Source organism: Rhinoderma darwinii, chromosome 7 (assembly GCF_050947455.1).
Source record: "Rhinoderma darwinii isolate aRhiDar2 chromosome 7, aRhiDar2.hap1, whole genome shotgun sequence".
NCBI lineage: Eukaryota > Metazoa > Chordata > Amphibia > Anura > Rhinodermatidae > Rhinoderma > Rhinoderma darwinii.
In genome coordinates this window covers 5,002,876-5,025,144 of record NC_134693.1, presented here as the reverse complement: position 1 = coordinate 5,025,144, position 22,269 = coordinate 5,002,876, and the positions used below count along the sequence as shown (strand labels likewise).

General features: G+C 48.6%; 1 protein-coding gene across 1 annotated transcript in view; it reads left to right on the top strand.

Annotated features, from left to right (window-relative positions):
- ST3GAL3 (ST3 beta-galactoside alpha-2,3-sialyltransferase 3) overlaps positions 1 to 22,269 on the top strand; it is a 310,879-nt gene that overhangs the window by 1,564 nt on the left and 287,046 nt on the right. The gene's annotated exons all lie outside the window — the stretch shown is intronic.

Here is a 22,269-nt window from a genome sequence, read left to right as displayed (position 1 = left end):
GTTGTGCTGCGATCTCTCAAGTGACATGATAACTGCATGTGCCGGCATTTGGGGGTAGGACCTCAATAGTATTTTTTGCAATATGTGACTTTGCACATACACTTTGATTTTTTTTACCATAGGCTAATTTCACAATATTTAGCGTGCTTGCCGTGGGACAATTCGGTTAGTTACAGTCAGATTGCTTGGGCACCTCTCAGACGATATCATCTGCCGCCACATTGGATCTCAGTCTGGTGTTTGTGGAGCATGGTGAGGATTTGGTCAGTAGATGCTGCACTTTGCAGATCCCTTATTGCCTTTCCTCACTATCTGGTCTTCTGGTTGTAAGATAATTGTATCCGTCCATCGTGTCCCATATTCAGATGTATAAATCAAGGACGTTACCTGATCTTATGTTGTTCACTTTATCATGATCCTCTGCTAAGAGAATTGTAAGGAGATTGTTTAAAAATTTTAGGCCATGTTCAGACGTGCCGGAATTTTGCTGCTGCAAATGTTGGTGCAGATTTGGGGCAATTACGCAACGAATCTGCAGCAATATATTCAAATTTGACAGGTAATTCAGACGCTGCAGATATCACAGCGGACTTGCCCCAGATTTCAGTTTCTGCATTGCAAAGGCTGAAATCCGCAGTGAAATTCCGCTTCTTCTCCGCAATGTAATGAGCATTTTTATACAAAGAGAAAGCGGAGTACGAAGCCGTATATATACATAAAATATAACAAATTTCTATTGATTACAAAAATAAGACAAACAATTAAAAAGGTACAGAATGAGTAGAAAGACTCTATAATGTTACACGGTACAGGAAAACTGACTATCCATGTATTTATAGCAATGAGGTAATGCACTGTAGTCCTTACAATGAAGGAAGCAGATATCGCGAAACGCGCGTTGGGGTTCCGTACAAGGCATTCAGGCTTCCATGACCATTGACATGGGTAGGTTTCATCCACTTTCTTTTGATATCTAGACTTTTCTTAACTTTTCCCAGGACTACGATGTCCATATTCTGATGGGCTTCTATATAAGGGGTTAGCCACCTATAGGATAATATACCACCCATTTCGTATATCCTCATTGTAAGGACTACAGTGCATTACCTCATTGCTGTAAATACATGGATAGTCTGGTTTCCTGTACCATGTAACATTATAGAGCCTTTCTACTCATTCTGTACATTTTTAAATGTGTTATATTTTATATATATATTGTAAAGGATCTGCCAGGCACAACTTCTGTGTATACGCCCATAGGCAATCAGTCTGCACCTGAGTCTATGTCTGTGAGACTGACTCCATCTTCCACCACTCAGGATGGCAGGCTTAGGAGTGGGAGAGCCTATCGCAGCCTGGCCAGACTCAGCTAGCTCCCGCCCTCGGTCTATTTATACCTGCCTTTCCTGTTCCTCCTTTGCTTGTGATTCTTCTCGTGTGGTTTCCTGGCCCAGCTACAGCGTCTGACTATTTGATCCTGCTCCATACTGACCCTGGCTTTCTGACTACTCTCCTGCTCTGCGTTTGGTACCTCGTGCACTCCTGGTTTGACTCGGCCCGTTCACCACTCTTGTTGCTCACGGTGTTGCCGTGGGCAACTGCCCCTTTTCCCTTAGCTTTGTGTACCCTTGTCTGTTTGTCTCGTGCACTTACTAGCGTAGGGACCGCCGCCCAGTTGTACCCCGTCGCCTAGGGTGGGTCGTTGCAAGTAGGCAGGGACAGAGTGGCGGGTAGATTAGGGCTCACTTGTCCGTTTCCCTACCCCCGTTCATTACATATATATATATATATACGGCTTCGTACTCCGCTTTCTATGTATAAATATCTACTATGGAGTCGCCTGTGTACTAGGAGAGGGAGGGTTTCTCATTGGGACATTGCCTAGCCCGTCACTATTATGCATTAGGAGTTTATACAATTACAATGTAATGCGCATGCTGCGGAGGGAAATTCTGCACCGCAGCCTGATTTCCGCACAGTTATTTTCCGCAACTTCTGAACTAAGTTTCCTAAAAATGTATAGAAAGAAATGTAAAAAATGGCTGCTGCAGAATAACACTGCGGACTGTCCTCAGCGGAATTCAACAGCAATTCCGCCACGTCTGAATATGCCCTTATTCATGCAGATTATGTATCAGATCGAGACCTCCTGTCAGCTCCTGTGGGGCCATGATTTACAGGGTAGGAGTGGCCACGTGTTATGGTGTAGGAGTGGCCATGTGTTACGGGGTCGGAGGGGCCACATATGCTTCAATGCTGATAATCTGATTGCAGCACATGGTATAAACCACATGTCTTCTTCTGCCCGCTTCTGGGGATGTAAATTATATCATTAATGGGTCATAAATACAATCTAATGAGGTTCTGGGTCGTGAAGGATTCTGGATGAGAATTCCCCCCGATATTGATTGCAGGACTATCAATGTTGTCACTACACCCCCCCTCCCCCCTCCCCTCACCACATAGAGCCTTATTGCAAGTCTTATATTTACAGGAAGTTTTTTTTCAAGGGAGAAATGTAATATCAATACGTTTTTTGTAAAAATTCAGTTTTGCAACTTGCTTTGTGTTTCAATTTTCACCACTTTCAAGATCTCTGCTTGCCAATGAAACATTAGTCTATACATCAAGCTGAGGGTTTGATACATTTGCAAACCAGTCTAGACAATCCTTTGTGAGGTAAACACAATAGCAGTACAAATCTGTCTCCTGTCCTGATAGTTTGTTACAATGTGTCACGTTGGGTTCGTGGACCCACTGGGCCGTACCGCCTTGGCTGTATGGCAGCTGGCCAACAGGGCGCAGGTTACAGTCTATAGTTCGTATAGGGTACCTGTGGCAGCTCGGACAGTAGCAAGGCAGGCTCGGCTGGGACTAGGCAGCAGGTAGACGTCAGGCGTGGAATACAGCACAGCACGACTTCAGCTCAGCACGGCACTAGACCAGGATAGCACGGGATACAGGAGCGGGAACACTGGGAACTGGGAAACACTAGGAGACCATTTCAATAGACAAACTTAGGGTACGACAACAACGCTCAGGTGTGGGAGGAAGGGACTGAGCCCTTCTTATAGTCCAGGGTACTATGGGCTAATTAATCATGAAAATCCGGTGCGCGCGCTGCCCCTTTAAGAGCTGGCATGAGCGTGCGCGCGTCCCCTACGGGACCCGGCTGAGGTGAGCGGAAGTTAGCGCTGGCATCTCCTGAGGAGGAGACTGGGGCCATCGCTCGCAGATCCATGGCTGCGGGCGTTGGTAGGTGAGTGAGCCTGACGGCCCGCGGCCATGGGCATGACACATTGTATCAGTGCCAGTGCGGACTCCAGACTATGTCACAGATAATTCTCCAGTATGGATACAATTGTAACAATCTCTCAGCTGTGAGTTTCATTCTCTTACAGCAAACAGAGATTTATGATGATGAATTGAAACACAAAGTATATTATGTTGCAGAATAACAATAATTCATGACTATAATATCAGTCCCTTCAGCATCTAGTATTTAACAGGAGATAGTGCAAGTGTCTCCCCATCCCCCTGCTTGTCCCAGAGAAGACAGGACAGAGGCAAAAGAGCAGCAGGTGGGAGGCCCCCCTTGCCTTTGGCCTGTCCCTGGTGGGCGTTCCCAGCTGTCCCACTAATTACAGACACAATAGTGCCGCTTGCATTAAGGGTCTTGCAGCTGTCTATGGGAGTTTACAAATCCCACACCCCCTTTGTGAGCTGCGGTGAAGGGACCCCTCTGATCCCTGTGTGGGATTTATAAGCAATCACTCAATGTGCGCATAATGATGGCACTTAGGGCTTATTCACACAAACGTTGAATACGTCCGTGTGACGGCCATTAAAACAACGGCTGTCACACGGACGCATGTATTTCAATGGGGCTGTTCACACTGCCATTGTTTCAATGGACCATGTGAAGGGTGTGATGAACATGTCCTATTTTCTTAGTTGTCACGGATCCCTCCATAGACTAAGGTCTATGGGGATCCGTGAAAACGGGACCAGCACGGGTGAAACTACAAATTGAAAAACGGCCGTTTTTCATGTCCGAGTTTCCCCACGTTAGTGTGAATAAGGCCTTATACCCACTGAGACCCTACAAATAAACCTCAAGATGGAGGAATACAAAAGGTTTTGGTTGTTGCAGAATTCATTATATAGAAGAAACAACAGATTAGGAAAAGTATCAACGTGACCTATAATGGCGAGTGCGGAAAATATGAAGGAAGCTGCTTTTGGGGATATTCTCGTGATCATTACAGCCAATCACAGAACGGATACACGTGAGATCATTTATTCCAGCCAGGGGCCACATCTGCAGAGAGTCTCAATGTTCCTCTCCGGACTCGAAACCGATACAAGTTATTTATATGTAGCAATTACTGACAGATTGATCAAAAAATGTTACATGTAAGCCCACCGGATACATTCAGTACAGAGCTGCAGAAAATGGATCTATTGAAGAACCGCCTCATGGAGCTGTGTGTATGGAGTGCACACGCAGTCCCTGCAGTCCTGGACTATGGAGCAGTAGGCAGTCCCTGTGCGGCTATATGGGGCCTCTGTACGTCACTACAGTATGGAGCTACTCCCCAAGAAGCAATGTTGTAAATGTCTCCGTAATGCGGCATCTGATGGGACATGGCACAATTATTTCTTCTGTCGGAGGCATAGGGAGATACAGTAAGGCCCTGTGGACTGCTCAGAACCTGCGGACCCATGTTCAGGAGTCCTTAATAACAGCAAAGATCACTGTCCTTCAGGCCTAACCACATTATGTCTGGGATACTGGCGCAATAGGATCTATGGATTCAGACTAAAATACGAAACAATTATAATTCATTTGCCCCATATACCAACGTGAATGTTTTTTTTTTTACTTGGGTATAGATAAGCCTTGTACATAGAGATCAATGTAGAGAGCCGCTCCATAGAGTCCGATGTATGGACGTCCCATTCTGTATAGCGGTAAAGCTTCATGGCAAAATCTGATAATGTTCTATTGTTTTGTGAAAATAGCAAATCACGTGCAATATTATGTGATGCCGATTATACGCCATATCGAAGTGCAGTTCAGATTTCGTTTTTGGCTTGTAGGCACTTTGCGGAATATATTAGGGGATAGGTTATTCCATAATTTGATTTTATTATTGCAATTGCTCCCAGTATCTACAGAAGGGATCAAAAATACAGCAGGGCCACCAATAAAAATGCAGATGCCCCGTGCAGCTTCTCTGCTGTCTGTCAGCAGCCGGTAGCCTGGATTCCATTCACAGATTATATACTACTATATGACTATATATACTATATGGCTATATATTACTGTATATCGTCCTCTTGAAAGTCACAGCTGAACTGTGATCGGTATTCTAAGGGTTTTTTTTCAGCGGTTTTGCTGCAATAGTCCTGTATACCCGCATCCTGCACCAAGATCCTGACACACGTCTCAGTATCAGCTGCTGAGTCTCTGACATGTGGACACTGAGCGGATACAGGACAAGCACAGAAACAAATAAGGCTGGATTCACACCAGCATGTTCGGTCCGTAAAGGACGGAACGTATTTCGGCCGCAAGTCCCGGACCGAACACACTGCAGGGAGCCGGGCTCCTAGCATCATAGTGATGTACGACGCTAGGAGTCCCTGCCTCGCTGCAGGACAACTGTCCCGTACTGTAATCATATTTTCAGTACGGGACAGTAGTTCCACGGAGAGGCAGGGACTCCTAGCGTCGTACATAACTATGATGCTAGGAGCCGGGCTCCCTGCAGTGTGTTCGGTCCGGGACTTGCAGCCGAAATACGTTCCGTCCATTACGGACGTAACGTGCTCGTGTGAATCCAGCCTTATAGGAAATGTGGCAACAAAGTAAAATGACTCAAAAGACGAAGATGACCAGGATTACAAGACCAGAGCAGCATGAGAGAATGCACATAGGCCTGGACAGGTTCCACTTAAAGGGAAGGTCCCATCTAGGACAATTATGACATATCTACAGGATACGCCATAAAAGTCCGATAGATGCGGCTCCCACCTCTGCGACCCACACCTATCTCTAGAACGGGGGCCCCTAAACTCCGTTCTAGCTTACTCGGCTCCGCTGCCTCCCAGCCACATCCTGGTTAGGAGGTCGGGAGTTACGGAAACAGCGTAGCACGGTGAAGTAGGCTGTTTCCGCAACTCCCAACCACCTAATCAGGAAGTGGCTGGGAGCTGAGAAAGGTAGAACAGGGTTTAGGGGGCCCCATTCTAGAGATAAGTGCGGGTCGCAGAGGTGGGACCCGCATCTATCTGACTTTTATGGCGTATCCTGTGGATATGCCATAGTTGTCCAAGATGGGAAAATCCCTTTAACCCCTTCCCGACATTTGACGTCTCCATAGGTCATAGTCGGGTAGGGGAAGTATGGAACGGGCTCACGGTGTGAACCCGCTCCATACGATGCAGGTGTCGGCTGTATGTTACAGCCAATGCTTCACAGTAACGAGCAGGATCGCACTCGAGCGCAATCCCGCTCGTTTAACCCATTAAATGCCGTTGTCAATGGCGACTGTGGCATTTAAATAGTTAGAAAGATGGGGGCGACACCCTCTAGCAGCTCATCAATGCAATATCGGGGTGGCGATGGTTGCTATGGCAGCCTGGGGGCCCCCAGGTCTGCCATCTTTGTGCTCCTATTAATAGAAGCCTGACAGAAAGGCATTAGTATTGCAGTATATCGTGCAAGCGATCCAACAATCATTGGGGGAAGTCCCCTTGGGGGACTAATAAAAAAGTAAAAATTAGTAAAATAAATTTGTTTTTTTATGTAACTAAATAAATAAATATATTAAAAGTTCAAAAACCCCCCCTTTTCCCATATTTCCCCCTAGAACATTGTAAAAAATAAAATAAATAAATAAACATAATTGGTATCGGCGCGTCCGTAAAAGTCTGAACTATTACAATATATCATTATTTAACCCGCACGGTGTACGCCGTATTTTTTTTTATTTTTGGTCACCTCATCTCCCACAAAAAATGGAATAAAAAGTGATCAAAACGTTGCATGTACCCCAAAATGGTATCATTAAAAACTACAGCTTATCCCGCAAAAAATAAGCCCTCATACCACTTAATTGACGGAAAAATAAAAAAGTTATGGCTCTCAGCATTTGGCGACACAAAATAATCGTAATGGTATTGACCCACAGAATAAAGTTAACAGGTTGTTTTAATTGCACAGTGAATTCCGTAAAAACGAAGCGCAAAAACAAAGGAGGAATCGCTTTTTTTTTTCATTTTCAATCCCACAAATATTTTTTTTCCCGTTTCCTAGTACATTATATGGCACAATAAATGGCGCTACGAAAAACTACAACTCATCCCGCAAAAATCAAGCTCTCATAGGACTATATCAACGGAAAAATAAACAAGTTATGACTTTTGGAAGGTGGGGAGGAAAAAACGAAAATGAAAATCTGAAAGTTGTTTACGACGGGAAGGGGTTAACTATTGGACTGGAAATTTCTATTTAATCACTGGATCACCCGGGACAGTCCATTGTCTTATTACTCTAAGGGCAGGGATGGGCAACCTTTTTTGTATGGCGTGCTTATTAAAAAAAAAAAAGAAGTACTTAGGGCGGAGTTTTCCGGCGTATGTCGGGGTATAAACGCCTCTAAATAAACCTGATAAAACGGTAGCTAAATGCCACCAAACATCTGCCCATTGAATTCAATGGTAAAAACGGTGTTTAGTTCAGATGGGGAGTTTTTCTGCGCCGCTGTTTTAAAAAACGGCACATAAAAAGAAGGAGCGTGTCACTTTTTGGAGCTGTTTTTTATTGTGTAAGGCTCACATGCTAAACAAAAAACGTCTGTAAAATACGGAGCTGATTTCAAGGGAAAACAGCCTCTGATTTTCATCCGTTTTTTAAGCGTCAAGCGTTTTTTGATGCGTTTTTTACGCCCATTTTTCAAGCTGTTTTTCTATTGACCCAATGAAAAACGGCTCTAGAAGTGAGATGCACTTCTTTTTACGTGGCGTTTTTTCAAACGGCCGCGTAAAAAAATGCCTCTACGGAACGAAACTCAGTTTTTCCCATTAAATCAATGGGCAGATGTTTGGAGGCGTTCAGCTTCCGTATTTTCAGACATTTTTCGGGGTGTTTACGGCCTGAAAACGGCTCAAATAAGCCATGTGAACACACCCTCAATGGAAAAACAGCTCCAAAAACTTGTAGAAAAAACATTTTCAGCTTCAAAAACGCCTGAAAATAAGAGTCTCTTTTCTCTGAAAACAGCTCCATCATTTTCAGCCGTTTTTACTTGTGCGTGTGAACACGGCCTTAGTGTGCCATGCAGTACATGAAAGTTAAATAACTCAAACTGATTTCTTTAGTGCTTTGTACGTTCCCTGGCCCTGAATAAACCAGTGACATTGGCGCATCCTCGAGCTATTAATGTAGCCCAGGGGACGGTGTTGGGCTAGGTTTAGGCTGGAGAGCACTTGCAGGGCTTAGGACTCAGCGTCCAGGTAAACATGTCATTTTGCCTTCTGTGGCGCACGTGCCATAGGTTGCTGACCCCGGTTCTAAGGCCCCATGCACTGTGGTTTGCTCCATATAACCTCCGAGTTGTATGGAGCCATAATGCGGCACCCATAGACTTCTATGGGGCTTTACTGTACCTCCATATATCTCTGATTTCATACTGAATCCAGCTGAACAAGAAATTGTGGCAATCTACAGCGGGCCCCGTATTACGGAGGTAAATAGCGCTGCTTCTAGCAGAATACGGCGGCACATGGAGTACGTAGTTCAGAGGACGCCATGTGCCGCTGTACAAGCTCTGCTATGTGCCCAGGTTACACAGAGTTGCAGCGTTTTGACGGAGATTTCTATTGACTTTATATATGGTGCAGAGAGGAAATAATAAAAAAACAATCAGCGTACACAATGTATACCGGGATCGCAACTCTGGTGATGAAATATTTAAGTGCTTGAAATGAATTAGACAAAACAATCTATTTTTAGATTACAGCAAATTTTCCAGGTTCCATGGAAAACCCTTGAAGGGATCGTACCGAGAAAAGCGGAAGGTTCTGGGAGGTGGTGAGCGCACAGACAGCCGCGTCCTCGCCCGCCCAAGTTATACACAGTTCAAGGCTCCGGGTGTTATTGTTTTTCACAGTCGCAGCTTTGACTCTGCTATAACATCCTGTGTTCTCCTGTAAGATAGAAGGCAGGGGGCCCACTGCTAACCTACAAAAACCAATGTCCTGCCCATCAGATCACATGGACTGCGCTTATTTCCATCCATTTCTCACAATTAGGGCATGACCACACATGGCGGAATTCCTCCGCAACTGTCCGCATCAATGCCGCACCTAATCCGGGTTGCGGATTACGGCTGCGGATCTGCACAAAATGTGCAGAAAATTGATGCGGACTAGCTGCTGCGGACTGCGGGAAAAGTGCTTCCCTTCTCCCTATCAGTGCAGGATAGAGAGAAGGGACAGCACTTTCCCTAGTGATAGTAAAAGAAATTCATACTTACCGCCCGTTGTCTTTATGACGCGTCCCTCCTTCGGCATCCAGCCCGACCTCCCTGGATGACGCGCCAGTCCATGTGACCGCTGCAGCCTGTGCTTGGCCTGTGATTGGCTGCAGCCGTCACTTACACTGAAACGTCATCCTGGGAGGCCGGACTGGAGACAGAAACAGGGAGTTCTCGGTAAGTACGAACTTCATTTTTTTTTACAGATACATGTATATTGGGATCGGTAGTCACTGTCCCGGGTGCAGAAACAGTTACTGCCGATCGCTTAACTCTTTCAGCACCCTGGACAGTGACTATTTACTGACGTCTCCTAGCAACGCTCCCGTCATTACGGGAGCCCCATTGACTTCCTCAGTCTGGCTGTAGACCTAGAAATACATAGGTCCAGCCAGAATGAAGAAATGTCAAGTTAAAAAAGCAAGACGCATCCGCAGCACACATGACATGTGCATGACAGCTGCGGACTTCATTGCGGAACTTTGAATCTCCATTGAAGTCAATGGAGAAATTCCGCCATGAGTCCGCCACTGCTCCGCAACAGACAGAGCATGCTGCGGACACCAAATTCCGCTCCGCAGCCTCTGCTCCGCAGCGGAATTGTACGCATCGTGTAAACGAACACTGCTAAATTAAAGTGAAAGTCAATGGAGAAACGGCTCCGCTGCGGAATAACGCTGCGGAGTGTCCGCAGCGGAATTTAAGTGAAATTCCGCCATGTGTGAACCCGCCCTTACTGGTGGAGCCATGATACAGTAGCCCCCATACAGTATAGTGCCCCCTGATAGAAGTGGTCTATGGGAAGCACGCCCGCTGTGTCCGCCATGGAGGAAGATGATATCAAGCGTCAAAGGTGAAGTAAAGGGGAAGGACGAGGTGTCTCCCAGTGTCTGGAGTTGGAATATAGGGGCATTTGGTCACAATCTGAGGACAGGCTATACCCCGATTGGCCCAAGCTGTGAATCTGAGGCATCCTGACAACCAACTACCGGCTGCATCCAGGTTATTCATTCAACCAATAGACAGAGGTACAGGGGGGACAGTGTGATTGTGCCCCCTGCAGTCAGGAGCAGCAGGAAATGACTAATGATGGCACCAGCTACATCTCTTCAGCCCATGTATATTGCAGAATAGGAGGCAGATGATGGGGCCAGGGGCGTAGCTAAAGGCTCATGGGCCCGGGTGCAAGAATTCAGCTTGGGCCCCCCTATCCCTCCCCAACACCACCATCATCAGACACCTGCGCGCGCCTATGCCCAGACGCTTTGCCCAACAGCCCCCATAGTATAATGCCCCCACACAGTATATGCTCCCATAGCTGCCCCCACACAGTATAATGCCCCAAACAGTATAATGCCCCCCATAACAGCCCCATACCATATAATGCTCCCCATATCAGCCCCCACAGTCTAATCCCTCACATAGCTGCACTCATACAGTATAATGCCCCCCATACAGTATAATGCCCCCCATATGAGCTTCCCATACTATATAATGACCCCATATCAGCTCCCCATACAGTATAATGCCCCTCCATATCAGCTCCCCATACAGTATAATGCCCCTCCATATCAGCTCCCCATACAGTATAATGCCCCCCTTATCAGCCCCCCCATACAGTATCATGCCCCCTATATCAGCTCCCCATACAGTATAGTGCCCCCATACAGTATAATGCCCCCCATATCATCCCCCCATTCAGTATAATGCCCCCTATATCAGCTCCCCATACAGTATAGTGCCCCCATACAGTATAATGCCCCCCATATCATCCCCCCATTCAGTATAATGCCCCCTATATCAGCTCCCCATACAATATAGTGCCCCCATACAGTATAATGCCCCCCATATCAGCTCCCCATACAGTATAGTGTCCCCATATCAGCCCCCATACAGTATAATGCCCCCCCATATCAGCTCCCCATACAGTATAATGCCCCCATATCAGCTCCCCATACAGTATAATGCCCCCGATATCAGCACCCCATACAGTATAATGCCCCCCATATCAGCCCCCATAAAGTATAATTCCCCCATATCAGCCCCCATACAGTATAATGCCCCCCATACAGTATAATGCCCCCATATCAGCCCCCATAAAGTATAATGCCCCCATATCAGCTCCCCATACAGTATAGTGCCCCCCATATCAGCCCCCATACCAGCCCCATACAGTATAGTTCCCCCCCATATCAGCCCCCATACAGTATAATGCCCCCCATATCAGCTCCCCATACAGTATAATGCCCCCATAAAGTATAATGCCCCCATATCAGCTCCCCATACAGTATAGTGCCCCCCATATCAGCCCCCATACAGTATAATGCCCCCGATATCAGCCCCCATACAGTATAATGCCCCCCGATATCAGCCCCCATACACTATAATGCCCCCCATATCAGCTCCCCATACACTATAATGCCCCCATATCAGCTCCCCATACAGTATAGTGCCCCCATATCAGCTCCCCATACAGTATAATGCCCACCATATCAGCCCCCCCATACAGTATAATTCCCCCATATCAGCCCCCATGCAGTATAATGCTCCCCCATCTTATCAGCCCCCATGCCATATCAGGCCCCCATACAGTATAATGTCCCCATATGTGCATAATAGAAAAATAGCATTATTACTTACCTATCCCCGTTCCATCGTCTCCTCCGGTGTGTGCTATGAGTGACTCGCCGCAGACAGGCGCGATGATGTGGCTACATCCCGCCTGTCTGCGTCGAGCCGCTCAGGGCACAGTGAATGCTGGAGCAAGGAGACATCAGCTCCTTGCTCCAGCATTGAATGGAATCGGGACCTCGGTGAGTGACTCGCGACTCCCCCGAAGTCTTCACACGACCCCCCAGGGAAATGCGACCCACAGTGTGTAATGTATTGTGTTGTATTGTGCAGTTTGCGGTGGAGAGAGGAGGGGGGGGGGCTGTAATTTAACGGGCCCCCCTCTCCACCGCAAACAGCACAATACAACACATTACAAGACAACACAACACATTACATTACAGACTCTGCAGCTCACCTGGAGTCCTCCGCACCGGCTCTTCCACTGCACTGGCTGGAAGACGTGTCACGTGACAACACGGTCACATGGTACACTAAGTGTACCATGTGACCATAACCAGGAAGTGCCAGCTTCACGGCACAGAAAATTTATTTGTATGCTGTATGGCAACGGGGGGCCAGTCGCAACTGTGACCGCTGCGACCCCTATAGCTACGCCACTGGATGGGGCACTGTGACTGAAAGGCTGTTTACAAGGGAAAATTTTCCCCAGTATTTCAGAAATGCACTATAACCAACATGTGCGACATTTACCACCCACCTTAAATAAGGGCCAAAATTGACCCCTGTTATTCCACAGAATGAAGGACTTCACCAATGTAACTCTTCACCGCTATTATTTTGAACAAGCCCCTTTCAATTAATGCTCCAATTCCTCAGAATGAGCGGCTCGCAGGTCCTAATTGTTGGCTCCAGTTTTTTTCTACTACACTCAGACGTTCAGACGTGGCTGGAATTTTTCCGCTGCAAATGTTGGTGCAGATTTGGGGCAATTACGCAACGAATCTGCAGCAACATTTGCATATTTGACAGGTAATTCAGACGCTGCAGATATCACAGCGGACTTGCCACAGATTTCAGTTTTTGCATTGCAAAGGCTGAAATCCGCAGTGAAATTCCGCTTCTTCTCTGCAATGGAAAGCGCTGCTGCGGAGGGAAAATACTGCACCGCAGCCTGATTTCTGCAACTAATTTTCTGCAACGTCTGAACTAACTTACCAAAAAATGCATAGAAAGAAATGAAAAAAATGACCGCTGCAGAATTCCACTGCGGACTGTCCGCAGCACAACTCAACAGCAATTCCGCCACGTCTGAACGAGCCCTTAGGGTATGTAAACGGACGAAAAACGGGCGAAAAATCGGAAGCAGAACGCCTCCAAATATTTGCCCATTTATTGCAATGGGAAAAACGTGTTCCGACGGGCCGTGAAAAAGAAGCGCAGGTCACTCCTTGGGACGTTTTTGAAAACAGCTCCAAAAACGGCTGTAAAAGACGCCGCGAAAAACGCGGGTGGCTTAAAAAAACATCTGAAAATGAGGAGCTGGTTTCCCTTGAAAACAGCTCTGTATTTTCAGACGTTTTTTGCTAAGCGTGTGAACATACCCTTAGGGTTCATCCACATGCTGCGGACGGAATTGCCACGTTTTTTCCAGCCGGAATTTCGGACGGAAAATACGCAGCAGAATACAGTAGCAGCAAAGTGGGTGATATTTAACAAATCTCATCCACACGCTGTGTAAAAATTCCGAGCAGAAATTGACCTGCGGTGCGTATTTTTCGGACCGCGGCATGTCCATTCCTGCTGCGGAAAGTGTCCAGAATTGCTGCGTTTTTCAGAGACGTCACCATCTCCCAGCATTGTGGAAAATGTAGCAAAATACGCACCATTTTCTGCTGTAAAAAACGAAGGAAATGGTGCGTTTTTTTGCCGCAGCGGAATGCTTGGGCCGATGTCTGCGATTTTCAATGGAATTGCTGCAGAAATTCCATTGTGTGTGGACGAGCCCTAAATTATTTGCTATGTAGAAATATCACTTCTCCCAAAAACATTGATTTATCAGGTTAATGATGTTGGGCGGCTATTTTATTTAACACTAATCAATATATTACTAATGTTATTGTTGGGAAGACTCATTCAAGGATAAGGGAGGTGTTGCACACAGCGCTCGTCTCAGCCTCTGCAGCCTAAGGGTATGTTCACACGGCTTATTTACGGACGTAATTCGGGCATTTTACGCCTCGATTTACGTCCGAAAATGCGCTTTGATAGCGTTGGCAAACATCTGCCCATTCATTAGAATGGGACTTACGATGTTCTGTGCACACGGTCATTTTTTTTACGCCCCGCTGTCAAAAGGCGGGGCGTAAAAAAGACGCCCACGTCAAAGAAGTGCCTGTCAATTCTTCAGACGTAAATGGAGTCGTTTTCCATTGACTCCATGGAAAAACAGCTCCATTTACGCCCGCAATGGACGCAGCAAAAGGCGCCTCAACATGCCGTTACGGCTGAAATGACGGGGCTGTTTTCTCCTGAAAACAGCCCCGTAATTTCAGCCGTTACGGACGCTGCCGTGTGAACATACCCTTAGGGCTCATTCTGACGAGCTTGTTAAACGTCCGTGGGACGGCCGTCCCACGGACCTATGTAATTCAATGTGGCCGTTCACACAGCCGTTGTTTCAACGGACCGTGTGAAGGGTCCGTGCGAAAATAGGACATGTCCTATATTTTCACGCATCACTCCATAGACTCTCAACTACGGGGGATGCGTGACATCGTGTCCCGCAGCGCTGAGTACGGGTGCACCTCGGTCGTGACTGCAGTTTTTCACGTCCGAGGTTAGCTACGCTGGTCTGAATGTAGCCTAATGTTCATGTTAATGATTGTATCGGAGGCGTCAGTCACGGGCTGAAACGTCTTTCTGTTGACAATTAACAGGTGAATTGGACACTTAAAGGGGCAACGGCAGTAAAGTTTATGAACCTCCGCTCAGGATACGCTGATACTTTGTAACGAGTTTTGTGTCCCAGAGAGCCGATCCCGCGCAGAAGTGACTGTTCACATTCAACACGTCCCATAAATTCCATCACACGCAGTATCGTATATACGCTGTATACCTGTGGGTTTTACAGGGCGGAGGATAAACTTCACATAAGGGCAGGGACTGTTTGCCTTTCAGCTGCCATAAACGTTCGCTCCACAGCCAGAAAAAATATGCGGCAGGATTTTAATGAAAGAGAAATATTTACTGTGAAAATGCGCGATCGTCCCGGACCGCTAAAGCAAATGAATAAATAAATGTGAACAAAATCGCTCGTCAATTATCAATTAAAACAGGTTAATGTTTTCACTGTTTTCTTTTTCACTGATCGGACATGGTCGGTATGGTCTCACCCAGTTGTGAATTTATTCAGAAATTTCTAGGAGGAATAACAGAGGAATGGCACAACTTGCTATAAGAAAACTAAAAAACTAAAAGAACGATATTTAGGGGGCTTTAATATAAAAAATAAAAAGTGCTGCAGAGATAAAAAATTCTCCTTTAAGATCACAATATAGGGGAAGGGGTTGGGGTTGATCTGCGTGACGTGCCCTAAATCATCTAAGACGTGGCCCTATTACACGCTCGTTCAGCACAGCTCTTGGCTCTGATATCGCATGGGATCTGTTCAGACCTGCAGAATTGCGCGCCGCTGGGACCTATATATGTAGATGTATATATGTCTGATATAACGGGGTGACTGCCAGGTCCCCCATAAATCTGCACATTGTCTATTATATTATACAGTGACTAAAGAGGCTCTGTCACCAGATTCTCAAATCCCTATCTCCTATTGCATGTGATCGGCGCTGCAATGTAGAGAACAGGAACGTTTGTTTTTTTTTAAATACTTTCATTGTTGGCCAAGTTATGAGCTATTTTATATATATGCAAATGAGCTTTGAAATGGACAACTGGGCGTGTATTGTGTTTTTAACTGGGCGTGTTTACTTGTTTTATTAACTGGGCGTTGCGAATAGAAGTGTATGATGCTGACCAATCAGTGACCAATCAGCATCATGCACTCCTCTCCATTCATTTGCACAGCACATAGTGTTCTTACTAGAACGATGTGCAGCCACATACACAAGTGTCCTGATAATGAATACACATGACCTCCAGCCTGGACGTCATGTGTATTCACAATCCTGACACTTCTGAATCTTTTCTGTGAGATTCCAGCAAGCCACGCGTAATCTCGCGAGATTACGAGGTAAACGAGATTTTGTTTCCCTTGATGGAATCTCACAGAAAAGATTCAGAAGTGTCAGGATTCTGAATACACATGACGTCCAGGCTGGAGGTCATGTGTATTCATTATCAGGACACTTGTGTATGTGGCTGCACATTGTTCTAGTAAGAACACTATGTGCTGTGCAAATGAATGGAGAGGAGTGCATGATGCTGATTGGTCACTGATTGGTCAGCATCATACACTTCTATTCGCAACGCCCAGTTAGTAAAACAAGTAAACACGCCCAGTTAAAAACACAATACACGCCCAGTTGGACATACGAAAAAAAACACGCCCAGTTGTCCATTTAAAACCTCATTTGCATAAATATAAAATAGCTCATAACTTGGCCAAAAATAAAAGTTTTTCAAAAAAACAAAACACGTTCCTGTTCTCTACATTGCAGCACCGATCACATGCAATAGGAGATAGGGATTTGAGAATCTGGTGACAGAGCCTCTTTAAGCTTTAGTAACGGAAGACTGAAAATGTTGCTGCATGATAGATGGTCAGTATTTTAGAAGAGAGTTGAGGAAATTATATAATGTGCGGGGCGCTGGGGGGGGGGTCCACATCCTGTAAAGACTAAACCCTGGATGAGCACTCCATGTCCACACCATGCAAGTATCCAGCATCTGCATCCCATTATTAGCGAGTAAGCTCGTGATTTATGACTTATATTCTAGTGACATATTGTGGACATTTACTGTCATGTTGATTAAAGAAGTTCTCCGCTCTGGACAATCCCCTTAGAAAGGTCCCTTGACAATAAGTTGATCACAAAATGTCCCTCTGCTGGGACCCCCGGCGATCAGCTGTGATCTGTAGGGAAACCTGGCAGTAAGTGTTCAGTTTCCCTGCAGCACCCCCACAGGAGAAATGAAGCATTACACAGGGTCCATTCATTTAATGTGTTGTCTGTGTAATACAGGACGGGTCCTCCAGAGCAACATGTGAATCTAAACGGAAAAAATTGACACAAGGCGCCACATTGTGCAGATCAAACACAGTAGGAACGAGTTAGTGGAAAACGGAGGTAACGCCGCTCACCTTGTAACGTTATACAAAAACAGGTACAACCAGGGCCAGCCTTTGAGATGCGCGACCTGTGCCATGGCACAGGACGCATCACACCTGCAGGTGGAAGGGGGCGCTGCGCTGGCTCCCTTCCCCTGCTTGTATTTTAGAAGCGCCTGGCGACTCAGCACCTGCCTTTCTGCCCGTGTGCTCCTTCTCTATTATGACGCCAGCGCCCACCGATGTACTGAGACACATGACGTGTCACGTGACAATTGTCTCACAGTGCAGCGCCGGGGCCAGTATGGAGAAGGACCCGGACAAGCGGTGATTACCATCAACCACCGCTCGTTTGTCAGGTTTCTAGGCTGCCTGCAACGTATAAGGCAGCCATTATTTATATATAAATTAACATTGGAACAGTGGGGGGCATAAGGGGCCATTATATAACATAAGGGGGGCTTTATACCATGTGGGGTGGGCAGGGCATAATTATATACTGTACTGTGTGATAATGGGGGCAAAGGTTGCCGGCATTATATTGTGTATGGGGTGGTATAAGAGGGTATTATATTTTATAGGGGTACTAAAGGGGACATTATACTGTGTGTGGGCACTGAAGGGGGCATTATACTGTGTGGGGGCACTTGGTGGACATTATAATGTGTCTGGGCACTTGGTGGACATTATAATGTGTCTGGGCACTAAATGTGGCATTATACTGTGTTGGGGCACGAAAGGGGACATTATACTGTGGTTGGACACTAAAGGGGGCAATATTGTAATGACGGGGTAGGGAGACAGACAGGTGAGCCCTAATCTACCCGCCACTCAGTCCCTGCCTACTTGCAACGGCCCGTCGTAGGCGACGGCGTACAACTGGGCGACGGTCACTACGCTCAATAAGTGCACGACAGACAAACAGACAAGGGTACACATAAGCTAAGGGAAATGGGGCAGTTGCCCACGGCAACACCGTGAGCAACAAGAGTAGTGAACGAGCCCAGTCAAACCAGGAGTGTACGAGGTACAAATCGCAGAGCAGGAGAGTAGTCAGTAAAGCCAGGGTCAAAAATGAAGCAAGGTCAATAATCATAGCAGGAGCAGCAGAGCCAGGAAACAGGAAAGAATCACAGGCAAAGGAGGAGCAGGAAATGCAGGTATAAATAGACAGATGGCGGGAGCTAGCACCGTCTGGCCAGGCTGTGATAGGCTCTCCCACTCCTCAGCCTCCCAGCCTGACTGGTAGAAGATCGTGTCACTCTCTCAGACTTAGGAGCAGGTGCAGACTGATTACCCACGGGTGTCGACACAGAAGCTGTGTCTGGCAGATCCTTTACAAATATACTGTGTGGAGGGAATTGGGGGACATTATACTGTGTGTGGGCACTAAAGGAGGACATTATACTGTGTGGGCACTAAAGGAGGCAATATAGTGTATGTGGGCACTAAAGGTGGCATTATACTGTGTGGAGCACTTAAGGGACATTATAATGTGTGTGGGCACTAAGTAGGGCATTATACTGTGTGGGGCTACTAAAGGCATACTGTGTGTGGGCACTACAAGGGGCATTATACTGTGTGGGGGCACTAAAGGGGACGTTATACTGTGGGTGGACACTAAAAGGGGCATTATACTGTGTAAGGGCACTTGGGGACATTATACTGTGGGTGGGCACTAAAAGGGGCATTAAACTGTGTGGGGGCACTTGGGGGACATTATACTGTGAGTGGGCACTAAAGGGGGCATTATACTGTGTGTGGGCCCTAGGGGAACATTATATTGTGTAGGGGCACTACAGGGGGCAATATAATCTGTGTGGCACTTAGGAGGCATTATACTGTGTAATTAAAGGAGTTATAATATATTATATTAAATATTATACTGTATGGGGGCACTAAAGGGGCATTATACTGTGTGTGGGGGGCAACATACTGTGTGTGGGGGCACTTAGGGGACTTTATACTGTGTGGGGGGCTCTGTTGTAGGCAGAGGTCAGTTGTAACGTCGGCTGGAGCAATCCACTAATAGGGGGTATGGAGATTGTGTACTAAACTCCTTTAAATAAATAAACATCATTAGGCAGTCGTCATTTGGGTCATTGTATTTGTTTAGTCCATTTGCTGTCGGAATCTTGCCTTTTAATCAGCCTGGGATTGGGCACTGGGTGCGACCCCTTCAAAGGAGGCAAAAGAATTGGCTTCTGGTGTTAGAGGTTCCCTCTGCCAGGCCTGCTCTACCCCCTCCTCCCCTCTGCCAGGCCTGGATGTACCCCCTCTTCCCCTCTGCCAGGCCTGGATGTACCCCCCCTCCTCCCCTCTGCCAGGCCTGGATGTACCCCCTCCTCCTCCCCTCTGCCAGGCCTGGATGTACCCCCCCTCCTCCCCTCTGCCAGGCCTGGATGTACCCCCTCCTCCCCTCTGCCAGGCCTGGATGTACCCTCTCCTCCCCTCTGCCAGGCCTGCTCTACCCCCTCCTCCCCTCTAGCAGGCCTGGATGTACCCCCTCCTACCCTCTGCCAGGCCTGTAAGGGTATGGTCACAAAAATCTGAAGCAGAACGCCTCCAAACATCTGCCCATTGATTTCAATGGGAAAAACGGCGTTCTGTTCCGATGGGCCATTTTTTTAAGCTGCCGTTTGGAAAAACGGGCGCGAAATAGAAGTGCATGTCTCTTCTTGAGCCGTTTTTCATTGACTTTATAGAAAAACAGCTCCAAAAACAACTGTAAAAAAACGCAGCGAAAAATGCGAGTTTGATTAAAAAACGGCTGAAAATCAGCTGTTTTTCCTTGAAAACAGCTCCGTATTTTCAGACTTTTTTTTGCTAACCGTGTGAACATACCCTTAAACTGTGTTCTGCACTGCCCCTCCTCCCCTCTGCCAGACCTGGTATGCTCTGCCCCTTCTCTCTTCTGCCAGGCCTGGTCTGCCCCTTCCCCTTCTGCCAGGCTTGGATGTACCCCCACCTCCCCTTGCCAGGCCTGGTCTCCTCTGCCCCCTTCTCCCCTCTGCCAGGCCTGGTCTCCTCTGCCCCCTTCTCCCCTCTGCCAGGCCTGGTCTCCTCTGCTCCCTTCTGCCAGGCCTCCTCTGCCCCCTTCTCCCCTCTGCCAGGCCTGGTCTCCTCTGCCCCCTTCTCCCCTCTGCCAGGCCTGGTCTCCTCTGCCCCTCCTCTCCTCTGCCAGGCCTGGTCTCATCTGCCCCCTTCTCCCCTCTGCCAGGCCTGGTCTCCTCTGCCCCCTTCTCCCCTCTGCCAGGCCTGGTCTCCTCTGCCCCCTTCTCCCCTCTGCCAGGCCTCCTCTGCCCCCTTCTCCCCTCTGCCAGGCCTGGTCTCCTCTGCCCCTTCTCCCCTCTGCCAGGCCTGGTCTCCTCTGCCCCCTTCTCCCCTCTGCCAGGCCTGGTCTCCTCCCCTCTGCCAGGCCTGGTCTCATCTGCCCCCTTCTCCCCTCTGCCAGGCCTGGTCTCCTCTGCCCCCTTCTCCCCTCTGCCAGGCCTGGTCTCCTCTGCCCCCTTCTCCCCTCTGCCAGGCCTGGTCTCCTCTGCCCCCTTCTCCCCTCTGCCAGGCCTGGTCTCCTCTGCCCCCTTCTCGCCTCTGCCAGGCCTGGTCTCCTCTGCCCCCTTCTCCCCTCTGCCAGGCCTGGTCTCCTCTGCCCCCTTCTCCCCTCTGCCAGGCCTGGCCTCCTCTGCCCCCTTCTCCCCTCTGCCAGGCCTGGTCTCCTCTGCCCCCTTCTCCCCTCTGCCAGGCCTGGCCTCCTCTGCCCCCTTCTCCCCTCTGCCAGGCCTGGCCTCCTCTGCCCCCTTCTCCCCTCTGCCAGGCCTGGTCTCCTCTGCCCCTTCTCCCCTCTGCCAGGCCTGGCCTCCTCTGCCCCCTTCTCCCCTCTGCCAGGCCTGGCCTCCTCTGCCCCCTTCTCCCCTCTGCCAGGCCTGGCCTCCTCTGCCCCCTTCTCCCCTCTGCCAGGCCTGGTCTCCTCTGCCCCTTCTCCCCTCTGCCAGGCCTGGTCTCCTCTGCCCCCTTCTCCGCTCTGCCAGGCCTGGTCTCCTCCCCTCTGCCAGGCCTGGTCTCATCTGCCCCCTTCTCCCCTCTGCCAGGCCTGGTCTCCTCTGCCCCCTTCTCCCCTCTGCCAGGCCTGGTCTCCTCTGCACCCTTCTCCCCTCTGCCAGGCCTGGTCTCCTCTGCCCCCTTCTCCCCTCTGCCAGGCCTGGTCTCCTCTGCCCCCTTCTCGCCTCTGCCAGGCCTGGTCTCCTCTGCCCCCTTCTCCCCTCTGCCAGGCCTGGTCTCCTCTGCCCCCTTCTCCCCTCTGCCAGGCCTGGCCTCCTCTGCCCCCTTCTCCCCTCTGCCAGGCCTGGTCTCCTCTGCCCCCTTCTCCCCTCTGCCAGGCCTGGCCTCCTCTGCCCCCTTCTCCCCTCTGCCAGGCCTGGCCTCCTCTGCCCCCTTCTCCCCTCTGCCAGGCCTGGTCTCCTCTGCCCCTTCTCCCCTCTGCCAGGCCTGGCCTCCTCTGCCCCCTTCTCCCCTCTGCCAGGCCTGGCCTCCTCTGCCCCCTTCTCCCCTCTGCCAGGCCTGGCCTCCTCTGCCCCCTTCTCCCCTCTGCCAGGCCTGGTCTCCTCTGCCCCCTTCTCCCCTCTGCCAGGCCTGGTCTCCTCTGCCCCCTTCTCCCCTCTGCCAGGCCTGGTCTCCTCTGCCCCCTTCTCCCCTCTGCCAGGCCTTGATACATTTTGCTTATCTGTTTCCTATCTTCACTGCCTATAAATACATTGTTTCTTTCGGCCATTTGCACTTTGCCAGGAGTCTTCAGTCTCCAGGTTCTGCCCCTGGCACCGGGTGAGGACCGTCAGCCTGGCCATTGGGGTTAATTCCTCTGCC